Genomic DNA, 12,985 nt, shown 5'->3' on the forward strand with positions numbered 1-12,985 from the left:
AGCACGTCGTAGCAACTCGCCCTCAAATGCTGACATCGTTGCGCTCGTTTCTTTACGTCCTAGAACAAGCTCGCGAACCACACCATGCACTGCTGATGTGTTCTGGCCCACAAGCGCATACTCGAAGGTCGACTGACAAGTTTAGGCGAAGCTAACGCCTGCGCCACCAAGCTCACTATATTGCACGCTCACACAGCACATTCCGCGAAGCATTTATTCATACTAGTTTTCTCGTCGAACTGGAACCGCACGCGATGAAACAAGATACCTTCGCACAGAAACACCGGGCAGAACACGTTGTCATCTGCTTAGGAAACAAATGTGGCCACCTGCGCCGAGGCACAGCAGCGCCGCGTCGTGGCGGAGGTTCAGTGCATACACCCTAAACTATGCAATTAGAAGAACGTGTTAATAGAACGATGCCAACAATTCTTATTTGTGAATCCACATAGAATCCACATTTAGCCCCGTTCTCTTAGTGCGCCAGATCACTGCGCGACATGAATCAAGACTTTCTACGAAGTAAATAAATCCCCTTTGCATTCAGCCGTATCAGCGATTCTTGCCTAGCATAGTAAACGAACGTCTGAAATGCATCAAATAGTCAATAAAGACTCGCATAAAATCAGTGACGGATCAAGCAATTGCTATGCTCTCGCACCATCACATCAACCTAAGCCTAACTTCCACATAAAGTGTGGGACAAGCAGAAGCGTCCCATCGAAGCAAAAGAACAAGGTGACAACCAGAAGCCGCAGCCATCAATATATACTTATCGGCGTGATGGCAGTTAACGATGCACAGATTACCATGAATTATGAGTAGCCTATAGTTTAGCTTCTCTCGAAGAGCGTGGTCATTGCATTCTAAGCTATTACTTACGTAGAAACCATTGACACTCACAAATTACCGCTCATCCTAAACCAGAACCGCCCTACAGTACCGCAATGCCGACTGTCAAAATCAGCGCCTTGCTCCCAGATACTCATCTCAGTGCAGCTTATGTAATCGCCTCACTTTCCACGTTCCAGTAAGTGCATCACACGGCGTGCAGCATTACAAGTGGCGAGACCGAGGAGACGGTTGACTTCTCGAATCTTCCTCGCTCACCAAGAAGCGTCACGACGAAGTGGTGACCCCCCGGACAGCCGATCGTCACGGAATGAACCTCCTCGACACGCCACGTTGAACTCGGCACTCACCTGTTGTGACCGGTTGGCGTATTCCCTTCCAACGGCTACCATTTCCAGCAACGACGGCGACTCGGGTGATGACAGGGCGCACACGCCGAACCAGCGGACGAAATCGGCGTCGCCGGCATTGATCACGTTCCCGGCTCAGGCAGCGCGACTTCCGCGCTGGCAGCGGAGGCCGCCTCGGCGGGCATTCCTTCCTTCCTTCTTCTTCTTGTTTCCCGTTACTTCGGGGACCGGCGCTGGGCCAGCAGGCCACCAGGGAGGGTCGCACTCGCGACGACCTGCCGCGCGCGTTCGTCGTTTTGCGCACTCCGCGGCTGCGTTATTTCGCGCACTGTTGCTGCTGCTGCTGCTGCGTTGGGACAGAGCCCTCGCCGTCGCACTGCTTCGCTCGTTCCTCGCCGCCGGTGATCGCGCGCGTACCCGGGGAGGGGGGACCGGTTTCCGACGGCCACCACCTTGCTCCGTCCGTCGCGGTGGGCGCAGTGAGCCGTCCGATCCGACAACAGCACGAGGGGGCCACGCCGCGTGCGCGAGACGACGCGCGCCTGGGTGACCGGCGGAGGTGCATGGGTGACCGCGGAGGGGAGGTGCGCCCCCGTTCGACAAGACACTCCTCCCCCCCCCTCGGGGGGGGGGGAGGGGCGGCTTCTATGCTCATCTGTGCCCTTCTGCCGCACCTTCCCCCGCCATTCTTTGAAGTGCGAGCAGGGGCTTCGAAGTTCCTTCTAGGAAGCGTATAGCTGGTAGCGATCTTGCCGGCGATCTTTGCTGGCGTGTGCAAGCCGGCCGTTCGCTACAGTGATGAACGGCACCTCGATACGAGCGCGATCGTTTATTAACTTTGCGTGCGCGTCTCTAGAGCCTGCTACAGTGTGAACTTGCCAGGCATGACCCACATACGGCCGCCTACGCGCGAAACTCGGACCGGGAACACGCAGTCATTTATTTCTTCGACAATTTACCTGTCAACTTCATATCTACTTAGTAATTTTATGCAAAGACAGCCCTCCGTTGCATATCCGTTGCATAAAGCCCAATTAGCCTCGGGAAAGCGTGCTTCCCGGCCTTCCGCCCTGAAGCCGTGTTGCAACTATGGTTCAGCAACAACAGGTCCTAACCGGCTTTTGATAACCCCGGTTCCGCAGGGAGCGGAAACTTTCCAGCTCTCGGCCAACCCAGTCGCCGCCACTCGAGAAGCCGGTGCATCCGCTCCGGCACATCGCTGCGCTCCTCGGCCCCCCCGCGTCCGGACCTGACCCAGCATGTAGTGCGTGAAAGGAACGCCAAGCTTCACGACACCCATTCTTGTCGCCAACCGTCCCCGCTTCTCCGACGAAGGGGCCGGAGAGCCACCGTGCGCGAAGTGGCGCGAACCCTCCTCCTAACCCTCCCCCGCGGCTTTTTTTTTTTTCCTTCTCTTCACCTCGTCTCCGCTCCCCCCACCTGCACACACCGCCACAGTCGCGCGCGCGCGTGCGCTTGCACGCGATTCGCCTCGTGCATTGCCATGCGCGCGAATAACCGAATCGCGCCTTGCTGCAGCTGTGTGCCGCGACCTCCCTCGTCTCGGTACGTTCTCGTCTTCATTCTTCGTAGTTCTGTTGTTTTTTTCCTGCCCCAGCCTTAACGTCCTTTCATACACGGCCGTCCTTTCTCGTAGCACTTTTTTTTTTCTCCCGGCGCGACTCGACAATGCGTCGTTTTCGCTTGGGAGCGCGACTGAAGACGCCCGGTGCGGTGGCTAGTGGGCACACGCGCTCCCCTCGTTTATTTATTTCGGCAGGCGTTTATTTTACACCTAAAGCGTGTCCGAGGCGCAGCCATTCTCTAAGGTCACGCGATGCACGCGCAGCTGCGACTGCTGGCGAGCGTTTGTGAATAGCGATCAGATTTGCTGCGGAAGACGCGGCCCCGGCCGTACGCGACGCCCCTTAGATAGCGGGCATCGCGCAGTGGCGCTATACGAGTTTAAAGAGGAGCTTTAGTATGAGTTATGAAGCGTTCATACAAGCACGTTTGGGTGGCATATTTATAGGCGAAAGTGTACGAAGGTGCCCAACTATGGGTGTTACGTCATCGAGAGAAGTTGCCAATCTCAGTTTAAGAAGCCGCGTTGGAATTAAATTTTGAATTCCGGGGAGATTCACGGTTCGATACCGCGATTTCAATGTAAGGCACGCCCTAGTGGGTGGACACCAGAATAATTTCCACCTACCTGAGGTTGAATAAATGGATCTTGGTGCTTTACGTGCCAAAACCACGATTTGATTATGAGGCATGTGGTTGCGGGGGACTCCGGATTAATTTTGACTTACTTGAGGTTGAATGAGTGAATTTTGGTGTCTTACGTGCCAAAACCGCAATTAGATCATGAGGCATGACGTAATGGAAGACTACGGATTAATTTTGGCCACCAGAGGATCTTTAACGTGCTGCCATTGCACGGAATACGGGCGTTTTCTTTTATTTTGCGTTTCGCCTCCATCGAAATACGGCCGCCGTCACCGGGATTTGATCCCGCGACCTCGAGCTTAGCAGCGCAACGCCAACCATAGCCGCTAAGCCACCGCGGCGGTTCGCGCTTTCGAGTAAGGGTGGGCGAAATTGCTTCAGGCACCGGACTGAAATATAAGGCCTGTAAGCCTGTCCGCTTGACTTCACAGTCCAGAGCGCGTGGACCTGCTGCGTAGACTTTTCCGTCGTTCCCGGCATTAAGTGCAACACTTCCCGTTATACTAGATTAATGTATGACACTTTTCAAATACGAGCCATGAATCATCAATCTTTTCTTTTTCTTTTTTTTGCTCAGCACCGTTCCAAAGGGCTAGGAGCCAGATGCCATGGCAGCAACGCTACCCAAAGCGGACTACCCCTTCGCCGTTTCCGCTCTTAGCCAACGACGGGTTCGCTTTGAAAATGATTGACAGATGCGTGACGTGACCATAATTTGCGGTGCCGTCCTGCTGTCTCTGACGGCCTCTGACGCAAGCAAAATTTTGACCGATCAGGTCATGCCAAGTAAACCTCTTCGGAACCGTTATAAGATTCGGCCCCTGCATGGTCTCACGACGGCCCGTTTCGTTGTCGTTCGAAGCCACCGCTCCTCGCTGTCGCGCACGAAAATCGCTCACGTGAGGTTTGTGCGTCAACCAACTCCAGGTGCACGGCCGGACTATACGAAGATGCGCGTGTCGCAGTTTTGCAGCCCGGCCCGGGCTTGACGCTAGCAGAAAGCGGGCCAGCCCGGCCCAACGATGAACCACGAATGGGCCCGTCCCGAATTCGCAAATATTCTAGTTTGTAAGCGCTTTTTGCCATCGGCCGGATGCCGTCGCTAATAATAACGTCAGGCGTCATGAAGGATTGGCTGTAAATGTTCACTCTCTCTATATATATATAGCGTAAGAAGTTTTTGTGAATACGCCCAGCTCTCGGCGTCAGATCAGACCGCAAACGGAGCCAGACGCAGCATACTGAGCCCTCCCCGCCTTTTGCTTGGTGAACCTGCGTGAAGTTGCTCGAGTTTCGGTATGTTACACGTTCACCAACAATAGTGAACGGAAACAAGGAACACGACTATGTCCTAATAGTATGTTCGGGAGCAAGCAGCAGAATATGTGAGCGAAGAAAAGACGCGTTTGTTTACCTTGCGTTTTTTTTCCCCTCTGCGCCACGAAGCAGACCCTCCTCTAAAAAGAAAGAAGAGCCTCGTGCGATTTCCAAGGGATTCCATAAAAATTACACCTCCGTCAGCTTCCAGGTGATGTTATTTTAGCTGCTGTAACATTTTTACACCTAACAGTAAACAGAACCTGATTTTTATTTTCTTTCCCCACGTATACAGATTCGCTTCGCTAGCGGACACTCACTCCTGCGTGGCGGCGAACAGGGAACATAGACCTTCCGGCGGCACTCGCTGCAGTGACGCTGCATGTCTGATTCGAAACAGCAGCGCATGAGGCCTACGCTTGTGGACCGCGCTTTAACTAAGTAGCTATATAGATCTGCTGACGCCTGAACGGCGATCGACAGTTGGGTTAGGCTTAAGGGAGAAGGGAAATGGAGGATATGCTACACTCTGACACTCTAAAAACAGTTGCAGGTGTATATTTTCCACACAACGACAATCGTCATCTGTCATGCCCACATTTCCTTTCTTGAAAACCCTGCGCTTGTTACTTTCCTGTCGAGAATACTCTGTCATGCTAATAACGCGCATGCCGTTCGTGACTTGGAAGTACCGAGCTCGCAGCGTTAAAGGAAGGAAATGCGGACAAAACAGATGCCGATTATTGCTGTGTGGCAAGATACGATCCAAAGGGTGTAATTTTGCTTAAGAGTGCAGGAAGAAAGAAACTGTCTGATTTATGGACAATGTTGGGAAGCTAATAAATGAATAAAGTAAAAACGACTTTGTGAACATGAAAAACCATAGTCCACGTCCACAGAAAAACGCCCCTATGCTTTTCTGTCAGCGAAGGTACTGCGAAAATTATGGGGCCCTCCTGATCACTTTTAAAAATATCGTAAACTCTTGGCAGAGTCCAATAAACCTCAGGCAACGCAAAACAATCAAAACGCCATACCCATATAGCGCATTCGGGGCCATGCTACATAAATGAAGTGGTTCGGTCATTCATGATTATTCTAGTAACGATATCAAAAGGTCTCCTGAACATGTTTTGAGTGGGCACAACGAAACCGTGAAACGCACAGTCATGTGGCTGCCGTCGTCCCAGTCTCTAAACATAAATAGTCAGGGGGTAGGAGGTGTCCGTACCTATGCAGTAGAAACATAAAATGCGAAGGCAGACAGAACGTGACTTATTCACTACTCCGTGCGTATTTTACTTCCCTTTTCCCTTTCCCTGTTGCCGGGTAGCAAACCGGAGGCTTTAACTCTGTTTAACTTCCCTGCCTTTCTCTCATTTGCATCTTTCTCCCTCTCTCTCATACGTGTCTTCGCCCTTGTGAGTGAGTGTTAAACTCCCTAGCTCGAACTGTCAAAAACGGATACGGGGCAGCGCACGTTTTCACGCAAGCCACTATAGCAGCGTCATATGCTGATAGTCACTGCTGATCCCGCCTCTGGCATCTCTGTGTAGCCGCAGGTAGAATTTCATGCGTAAGTAAGCAGCCTGTCTCCGTTGTCAGTTTACATCGAAGCACCACGCAGTCTGTTAGCCTCGTGTGTATGTGTAATTTGCGGTCTACGGGGCTTCAGGATAGACTTTGAGAACGCCGCCCCCTACCGCTCTATAGTGTACGCGCTTTGTTAGTGCTCATCTCGCTTTCTCTCTATCTCCCCCTTCCACTCTCTTTCTATTTTTATCCCCCTTAGCCCTTCCTCCTGTGCAGGGTACCCAAGCGGAATTACCTCTGGTTAACCTCCCTGACATTCTCTGCATTCTCTCTCTCTCTGTATTAACATGCTATTACATCTATCTCGCAGTTTTGTGTCATTTGCATATTTGTATTATTTCAGTAGTGTTCAGAATGTAAAAATATGTCCTAAAAATTTCTGTACTATTATTGCATGAATCAGCACATAGCCTTTGGCTGAGGGTCCAGGCAGTGATGCCCACCTATTGTATCAAAGAAATCAACGTAATAAAAAGAAGCCCTGTAATACCCAAACATAGTTACATGTCAAGGAAAATTAAAACAACTGTCTCCCCTTTATTTCTCGCCATAGAGGATGCATTTGTGCATGAAATAACAATGAATAAGTATTTGAAAAAGGAAAACAATAATTGTAGCCACCAATTAATTATTAATGAGTTTGCTAAGCTATCTACACCTTAAAACTCGCTCCAGCGTATGACAAATGGCACTGCAGGCAATTCGTTAAGTTTCCCACGCTTAACTGAGAATTGCGAGGTATCAAGCTCAGCGCAGCCAAAGTAATACATTGGCCAATTTTTATTTGTTTATTTAGTACGATGCATAACACATACGTAGGGCATAAAGACACGCTTAGAGGTCCTCAAGAAGGAAAAGCCAGGGATGGCCTCCTAAGAGAAAATAAATGGCAGTTGGCAGCTAATTCGAAGGGTGTTTTAATCAGCGACAGGGACATAATAAAACACTCAAAATAAGAAAAAAAGAATTGTACGTTAGCATGTGAACAGCCTCACCGCACTCACTGAAAGCTCTGAAGCAGGCGTTGTCCTGGGAACTGAAACATGGTTGCATCCCGATATTAGCAATAATGAACTTTCTATGTCTCGTAACTGTTCTGTATTTATGAAAGATAGGCGCACCTCACGTGGTGGTGGCGACGTCATTGCTATGAAGAAACCTCTCCAAGCTATACATGCATGACAATTCGTCACGCGTAGAAATAATGTGGATTTTATTGCAGCTTCCCAATTTCGTGGCCTGTATCGTCGGCGTATGTCATCTTCGTACGGATTCGCCCGGTGAATTCATCGAAAACCCGAACGAATCAACCAGTTTCACTCGCGATATGTATGCGGCCTCAGTAACAATTCTTGCTGGCGAATTTAACTGTCCATGTTTAAATTGGCGAACGTGTGCTCCCGGAGGCGATAGGGAAAACGAATGTAATGACATTTCTCGATATGGCGGTCCCAGTTTAGTTTGTCACGAACTGTTTCTGACTGTTTGTGCCCCGACACATGGCGAGTCAATTTTTAGATCTCGGGTCCACAGCCCATACTGAAAACATGGCTGTGCAGATTTTAGGCTGTCTTAGTGATCACAATTCTCTGGATTGTGAGTACGTGTTATATAGTAAGAAACCAGAAGCACAAAGGAAAACTGTCTACGAGTATGCACGTGCAAACGTTGCTCGATTGAAAGTGAATTGTCATCTTTGAGCAGTTCTTGGAATCGGCGTCAAGCTGCAGCGCGAGCGATAACTGGATTCGATCTGCTTAGCGCTAATCTGACTGAATCAAAAGAAGGAGACATTCCAAAAATCGCAATCACGGCGCCTTCTAAAGACACGCGATTTCTAGACAAGTAAGGCGCTGCATCAACTAAAATAAGCGCCTTTACGCTAAGACAAATTGATCGGACTTCGAGGATGATTGGAATAGTCACCGCGAACAGTTAAAATGTGTTAAGCAGAAATTGAAACAGCCAAACACAACTTCTTTTATGACGATATTTCAATGATACTTAGAACGAATTCTCAGATTAATCCTGGAAAGTCATCATCATCGCCAGCCTGGTTACGCTCACTGCAGGGCAAAGGCCTCTCCCGTACTTCTCCAACTACCCCGGTCATGTACTAATTGTGGCCATGTACTGGAAAGTAATCAGCCCTAAGCCCCCTTCAGCTAGTTTTATATGTAAGAGCGGTGACTCTCTTTGCCTCACAGGTCTCATCTAGTTGTAGCTCAGTGTTTACCGAAGAAATTCTATTCTACCCAAGTGCGCATGCTGCTTCTATAAATGCCACCACAGACGACATTCTGTTTACGGAAGAAGGAATGGAACAAGCTATTATTGACCGTTTGCCACATAATTCAGCTCCTTGTCCTGACAGCAGATGCTGCCAGCTCGCATTTTCACTGCCATGTTTTAGCAGTCTTTTGACACAGGTTGCTTGCCCGATGCATGAGAAATTGCCAGTCTCATCAACAAGCATATCCTGTAAAATACTTGAACACATAATTTCATACGCCACAACGAATTACTTAGATCCGACCTTTTTTTTTTCTTTCCAAAACCAGCACGATTTCTTGCGTGTACGTTCCTGCAAGTCACAGTTATTGGAACTGAGGAATGACCTTCAATACGATGCACATAACCTATATAGAATACACGTTGTGTTCATTGACTTAACAAAAGCGTTTGATAAGGTGCCTCATATTTGTCTTATAATGAAAATTGGGTTAACATAAACTACCGTTACCCGCCGTGGTTGCTCAGTGGCTATGGTGTTGAGCTGCTGAGCACGAGGTCGTGGGATCGAATCCCGGCCACAGCGGCCGCATTTCGATGGGGGTGAAATGCGAAAACACCCTTGTGCTTAGATTTAGGTGCACGTTAAAGAACCCCACGTGGTCGAAATTTCCGGGGTCCTCCACTATGGCGTGCCTCATAATCAGAAAGTGGTTTTGGCACGTTAAACCCCATAATTTAATTTAATAAACTACCGTTAACATAAGCAGGAATATGATGAACAAGATCATCAGTTTTCTAGATAGCCTACAGTGGTACGTTTCTGCAAATGAATCTTGCTCCTCACCAACACCTGTAAAATTTGGCGTGCCTCAGGCATCGGTGCTTGGGCCAGCTCTGTACCTTATTTACACTAATGCCATAATCAATAAACTAGCTTTCGCTGTCAGCTTATTTGCTCAAGACTGTGTTATTTACAGAAAGGATCATAGTACTGATGATGCTAATTCCCTGTAGTCGTACCTTGAAGAAATCACTACGTGGTGCAAGAAATGGCCGGTGGTGATAAACATATAAAACGAACACTTGACATTCACCACGACCAGTGTACCCCAGATTCGCTTTTACACTATTAATAACATGGCCATTGAAATAGTGTGTACGGTAAGATATCTAGACGTACCCATTTCTTCAGGCCTGACATGGCACCAGCACATTGATTGCATAAGTAGCAAAGCGCCCATGGCAAGAACCCTCAGTTTTCCCATGTGGCCCACGTGCTTCGCAAATCAAGCAACGAAACTTTAAGCATACGTTATTTTAGGTGGACCGCGACTGGAATATGCCGCTATCGTTTGGAATGCGCATCAAGAATAACTTTCCAACAAGCTCGAAACACTAAACAGAATAAGACTGCCATATTTGTCGCGAAAAAAAGTTTTATTCTCGTTACTTGAAGCGTGACTGCCATTAAATTATCTCTGAATTTATGCTCGCTCGAAAAACGACTTATGACACTGCTATTTTGCTTTCGCCGGTTTTATCACGATCGCTCGGCATTCGCAGATACCGATATCTAACCGCCCCATCGAGGCTTTTTAGAGTACAGCCAAACTTCGCCCGCACTAAGCCTATGCCGCATTCAGCACTATTCCTTGTCATGTACCTTTTGATAAACTGCCAGCTCAGATTGTTTCCGAGAACAATCATGATACTTTTGATCATAAACTGAAGTGATAGAAGAACTATGGGGGTTTTACGTGCCAAAACCGCGATCTGATTGTGAGGCATGCCGTAGTGGGGGATTCCGGAAATGTGAACCACCTGGGGTTCTTTAACGGGCACCTCAATCTAAGTACACGGTGTTTTCGCCTTTCGTCCCCATCGAAATGCGACCGCCCTGGCCTGGATTCGATCACGTGACCTCGTGCTTAGCAGCCCAACACCATAGCCACGAAGCAACCGTGGTGGGTACTGAAGTGATGGGTGCATGCTGATAGGTAACAAGGTTTTGATGACCTGTATTTTTTATATTGTAGTTCGTGTTACAAAATGATATTTTTGGTTTTTGGCAGTATCTCATTCTTACTCATCCTGCTTTGTTTTTATAATTTGTCAGTGCATGTGTATAGCGTGAATGTTTTTTCTGTTTCTTTTTCTTGCAGTGCTGTGTATAATGTTCATTCATCGCTTTTTTTTTAAACCCCTTCTATATAATGCTTGCAAAGGACCTTTAGGGTAACTGAATGAATGAATAAGCCTTTATTTGGAACAGTGACTTGTCACTCGAGGTGGGAGGGCCCCTTTTCCAGGAACGCTCTGGCCTGGACCGCCCGCCGGGCCCGGGCGACGCGTTAGTGCTGGTCGACGAGGTCCGACTTGGACATCGCAGCCTCCCACGTTTCAATGAGGAGGTTTGGTTAGGCCTCTGCTGCTGCTGGTGGTTGTGTCGCTGTGATGCTTGATCGGGTGTGCGTGCATTGCAGTAGAAGGCGTTCCAGGGTGTCTGACACCCTGGAACGCCGCAATGTTGTACAGGTGAAGCTGTAAAGCGTCGGTTGGATATGATGCAATAAGGTGTCGTGTGTGAAGGTATTACTTTGGTGTCACCTGTAGTCGGTGCCTTCGCCTCTGATTAGTTTTGGATGAGGGGGAGGGCATGCACTGCGTCCAAGGAGATATAGTGCCTCACTAGTGCTTGGTAATTAAGTGGTAGGATTTCTGATTTCTCGCTTGATGATCTATGGTCTCCTGCCGGGAGACCCTATTGACGCTTGCACGGGCCCCGGTGTGTGCCGCTTCACTCCCCTCAGGTACCTCATATCCCGTAACCTACATGATCCAGGTATATAGAGGTAAGTGAATAAAAAAAAATTACAAGCAATCTTTAGACGCAGAAGAGTCACGGCAACGAAAAAAGAACGAAAAGAAAGAACAAAGGAGAAACAACAATGCAATACTTGAGAAACTAATAATAGTTATCTTGTACTTTTTAAACAATACAATTTTGTGCGGTAATGCGTTTATAATATACTCCTAGAGTTTGTTGATGGACTAAAATGTGCGTGCCTTAATATCAAATAGTATGAAATTCCACTGTGATATGCTTGACGACGTGACAGTTACATCCCGTAAGGAGTTTGAATTTTAGAATGGAGCAGATTGCGATGTTCGGAAAACTTTCTTTTACTAACATTAATGAAGTTAGTGCGAGCAAAAGCATTGACTTTAACTTGGTGTACATAGCTTATCACTGGACAACATGCGCAAAGGTAGAATGTGTAGTGGCTACTGCATCGTGCTTGGTGAATATGACCGGCACTTATCACCCTGCACGCACACCTTGCAGCCTCTGCACAACGTCGTAGCCTCATTTGCAAAGCCCACTGAGCCGCATGTGATCGAGGACGACTTCAGTCGAATCTTGGTCTACACCAAATCGAACTAGCGGGTTTCCCTTGCAGTGGATTCGTCTCATTGTGCCTTAGGAGCTGTGGCTACGATATTACAGTGAGCATAGTTGGCAACCCATTCCTTTCTATTCGAGTAACTCTTACGGAACAACGTTACACCATGTTCGGCCGGTTTAATGCAGCATATCTGTCATATCTGTCGCTGAGCAATGACTGACAGCAGCGACCAGTTGCGCTTCCTCAGAGCGGACGAGCTACTCCGAGTAGATGACATGGCTCTCTCTCCGCAGGCCGACCAAGACCACAACTTGTCACCGGACCCTTTCTCCCCTTGTCCAACGGGTAGAAAGTCCATGAACCCGATTATGTGCTCGTACGCTTCCCTGAAACAGCAGTCCCTGCAGTGTCCGACGGTCTCGACACATTGTGGCGAGCACAGGCAGCTACAGTGGTGAAATAATAAAAAGATGGGGTCAGTGCACGCTAACAACGACATGGGTGCTTCCGAATGCGAGAGCCGTGAGCAGAGAAAATGGAAGGCCAGTCAGAGAACCATCGCTAGCAGCGAGAGAGGGCCAAACCCCATCAGTGCTGCGCTGCATAGTTTTATTTCCTCTCTTTTTTTTTCATTGCCTTTATAACTGCAGTAAGGAGCACTTGTTACGCATGTATTGATAGCTTTCGCGTGAATTCACGGACAAGGCTTCTCACCTTGTCGGAGCACCAGTATGACGGCTATGATCACGTCAGCGCAAGATATCTATTTGATAGCTTTCGCGTAACGTCACGGATCCAGCGTCTCAACACGCTAATGCACCGGTATGGTGGTTACGACGATGTCAGCGTAAAACATATATTAGTATCGTCTTGGGCTCTAACTCACAGCAAGGCAAAGAAGAGCGAGGGCCTGCTATAAAGCTCCTGGCACTATTTGTAAACGCAGATAGTTCGCCTGTAAATTCACTGCATCATAACTGTTCAACGTACGCTTCCTATCCA

General features: G+C 48.5%; 1 protein-coding gene across 2 annotated transcripts in view; it reads right to left on the reverse strand.

Annotated features, from left to right (window-relative positions):
* Positions 1 to 1,742, reverse strand: part of LOC126530742 (uncharacterized) — a 70,075-nt gene extending 68,333 nt beyond the window's left edge. Inside the window, exon 1 of one of the 2 annotated variants that reach the window (XM_050178030.3) lies at positions 1,203 to 1,737. The gene's annotated coding sequence lies outside the window, so the exon portion shown is untranslated. Of the gene's footprint in view, positions 1 to 1,202 lie in introns of both variants that reach the window. The other variant, XM_055070778.2, reaches the window with a different exon arrangement.
* Positions 1,743 to 12,985: the final 11,243 nt, after the last annotated feature.

This window comes from Dermacentor andersoni, chromosome 5, assembly GCF_023375885.2.
Source record: "Dermacentor andersoni chromosome 5, qqDerAnde1_hic_scaffold, whole genome shotgun sequence".
In the NCBI taxonomy this organism is placed as follows: Eukaryota; Metazoa; Arthropoda; class Arachnida; order Ixodida; family Ixodidae; genus Dermacentor; species Dermacentor andersoni.